Here is a 3,894-nt window from a genome sequence, read left to right as displayed (position 1 = left end):
GGCTGTAGATGGGGTTCTGGGTCTATTATCAGGGTGGTAGACGAGGGAGGGAGAACAGCTCTCTGGAATTAGGTATGTGTGCTGTAACATGGGCTCTGGGCCACCTGGCTCCAGAGATGCTATGCTGTTTTGGGGGGTGTCACCTCACCCCACAATTGGCCTCACATTCATCAATTGTCCCTCATTTGGGCAAGAAAACCCAGGTCACACACGAGTTGGTGGGAGAGCTAGGGCTAAAACCAGGTCCCCTGGCTTGGTGTCCAGTGTTCTTTCCTGTACATCTGTCCCACCACCCTGTACAATAAGTGTGAGGGCCACAGTGTGGACCCTGAGGCCCCAGGAGCCTTTAGCAGGCCACAGCACACACACATGCTAAAAAAAAGTTATATATGCATGTGGTAAAAAAAATCAAATAGGACAGAGGACTTCATGTGAGTGGTTGTACTTGGCCATCCCATCCCTCCTTACCTTTACTCTTTTTGCTCTCTGTATGCTATAATTTGAATACTTTCTATTATCTTTCTTCAAGTTCATTAATTCTGTCTTCTTGTGTGTCCAAACGCTGTGAAACTTAGCCAATCAGTTAATAATTTCAGATGCTAAACCTTTCAATTCTAGAATGTCCACTCGATTCCTCTCTACAGATTCCATTTCTCTGTAAAAATTCTCCATCTTCTCACCTATTTTCCCCATTTTTCTTATATCTTCTTTAATATATTGCTATAGTTATTATCTTATCCAATATTTGGATCATCTGTGAGTCTATGTCTACTGGCTTTTTTTCTCTTGACTATTGATTCTATTTTCCTTTTATTTGCCTGTCTTGTAATTTCCACAGTATGTAGAAGACTATTTATAAAGGAACTATAGCAACCAAATATTATATTATTTTCTTGTCAGGAAAGTCTGCCCTTTCAGGTTTAATTAACAACAAAACTGGGATGAAGCTGGGCTGCAGCTTTAGTTATAATCAGTCCATATCAGGTTTCAAAGGCTTGATGGGACAGCCTGAGTGCCTGGTAAGTCTGTCTTGTCAATCCCAAAGATGTAGGAGTCATTCTTCCCTTTGGCAGTTTTAAACTCTGCTCCTTAGATCCCTGTCCCCTGCTGCTTCCAAATTTGGCAGATGCCTTGAGAAGGAGACTGGCAGTTTGTTCAAGACAGTCCCCCTTCCTGGGGAGGACTTTGCTTCCCAAATATCCAAGACTAAAGGAGATTAGGCTCTAGTTTAAAAACTCCCTAGTATCCTGTGAAGCTTCCAGATGCAGCGAATCAGCAAATGAACTGGGGGAAGGAGGGTGGCATGGCTGCCACACCTTAAAAAAATTAACAGATTTTAGGCCGGGCCTGGTGGCTCACGCCTGTAATCCCAGCACTTTGGGAGGCTGAGGCATGTGAATCACTTGAGGTCAGGAGCTCAAGACCAGTCTGGCCAACATGGTGAAACCCCGTCTCTACTAAAAATACAAAAATCAGCCGGGTGTGGTGGCATACTCCTGTAATCCCAGCTACTCGGGAGGCTGAGGCAGGAGAATCACTCGAACCCAGGAGGCGGAGGCTGCAGTGAGCCAAGATTGCACCACTGCACTCCAGCCTGGGCAACAGAGCGAGACTCCATCTCAAAAAACAAAACAAAAAATTAACATATTAACATATTTTATTTTTCAGAGCAGTTTTAGGTTTATAGAAAAGTGAATAGGTGGCTGGGCACAGTGGCTCACGTCTATAATCCCAGCACTTTGAGAGGCTGAGGTGGGTGAATCACGAGGTCAGGAGTTTGAGATCAGCCTGGCCAACATGGTGAAACCCTGTCTCTACTGAAAATACAAAAAATTAGGTGGGCGTAGTCGGGGGCGCCTGTAATCACAGCTACTCGGGAGGCTGAGGCAGAAGAATCGCTTGAACTCAGAGGTGGAGGTTGCAGTGAGCCGAGTTCGCACCACTGCACTCCAGCCTGGGTGACAGAATGAGAATTCATTTAAAAAAAAAAGAAAGAAAAAGTGAGAGGAAGGTACAGAGAGTTCCCATGTGCCTTCCTAACCCCAACAGAGTTTCTCCTATTATTAACATCTTGTATTAGTGTGGTACATTTGTTATAAGTGACGAGACAGTATTGATATATTATTAACTACAATCCATAGTTTACATCAGAGCCCACTCTGTGTTGCCCATTGTATAGGTCTTGACAAACGTATGACATGTATCCACTATCACAGCATCAGAAAGGATAATTTCACTGTCCTAAAATATCTTGTTCTCTCCACCTATTTATCCCTCCCTTCCTTCCTGCCTCCACCCCAATCCCTGGCAACCTCTGACTTTTTTTTTCTTTTTTTGAGATGGAGTCTCGCTCTGTCACCCAGGCTGGAGTGCAGTGGCACAATCTCGACTCACTGCAACCTCTGCTTTCTGGGTTCAAGCAATTCTCTGCCTCAGCCTCCCGAGTAGCTGGGATTACAGGTGCCCACCATCATGCCCAGCATTTTTGTATTTTTAGTAGAGATGAGGTTTCACCATTTTGGCCAAGCTGGTCTTGAACTCCTGACCTTGTGATCCACCGTCTCAGCCTCCCAAAGTGCTGGGATTATAGGCATGAGCCATTGCGCCTGGCCTGATCTTTTTACTGTCTCCATAGTTTTGCCTTTTCCAGAATGTCATGCAGTTGGAATCACACAATAGGTAGCCTTTTCAGATTGGCTTCTCTCACTTGGCAATGAGCATTTAAGGTTCTTTCATGTCTTTTAGTGGCTTGATAGCTCATTTCTTTTTATTGTGGAATAAAATTCCATTGTTTTGATGTACCCCAGTTTATTTATTCAACTACCGAAGGACATCTTAGTTGCTTGCAACTTGTGGCAATATGAATAAAGCTGCTCTAAATATCTGTGTGGGCGCAGGTTCTTATATTAACACAAGTTTTCAACTCATTTGGATACAAACCAAGGAGTATGATTGCCACATTTTATGGTAAAAGCATGTGTAGTTCTTTTGTTTTTGTAAAGATGGGGTTTTGTTATGCTACCCCAGAGGGTCTTGAACTCCTAGCTCAAGTGATCCTCCTGCCTCAGCCTCCCAAAGCACTGGGATTAAAGGTGGGAGCCACCACGCCTGGCCTATGTTTACTTTGGTAAGAAACCACCTTCCAAAGTGGCTGTGTTCTATTTTGCATTCCCACCAGCAATGAATGAGAGATCGTGTTGCTCCCCATCCTTGCCCAAATTTGATGTGGTCGGTGTTTTACATTTTTGTCATTCTAATAGGTGTTAGTGGCATCTCATTGTTTTAATTTGTAATTTCCTAGTGACAGCTGATGTTGGATATCTTTTCATATGTTTATTTGCCATCTGTATATCTTATTTGATGAGATGTCTATTCAGATATTTTGCCTCTTTTAAATTTTGGATTTTATGTCTTCTTACTGTTGAGTTGTAAGATTTTGTGTGTGTATCTATATGTTTTGGATGCCCATCCAAATATATAGGTATTTTGCAAAGATTTTCTCCCAGTCTATGGCATGTCTTTTCATTTTTCAAACAGTATCTTTTGCAGAGCATGTGTTTTTAATTTTAATGAAGTCCAGCTTATCAATATTTTCTTCCATAGACTGTGCCTTTGGTATTGTATCTAAAAAGTCACTCCCAAATCCAAAGTCATCTAGATTTTCTCCTATATTTTCTAGAAGTTATAGTTTTGCATTTTTCCTTTAGGTCTATGATCCATTTTGAGTTAATTTTTGTAACAGGTGTAAGGTCTGTGTATGGATTTTTTTTTTTTTTTTTTTTTTTTAGACAAGGTCTGGCTCTGTCCCCCAGGCTAGAGTGGAGTGGTGTGCTCTCAGCTCACTGCAACCTCTGGGCTCAAGCCATCCTCCCACCTAAGCCTCCTGAATAGCTG

Source organism: Macaca fascicularis, chromosome 12, assembly GCF_037993035.2.
Source record: "Macaca fascicularis isolate 582-1 chromosome 12, T2T-MFA8v1.1".
NCBI classification, from domain to species: Eukaryota; Metazoa; Chordata; class Mammalia; order Primates; family Cercopithecidae; genus Macaca; species Macaca fascicularis.
Note: the sequence above shows the minus strand (reverse complement) of the source record.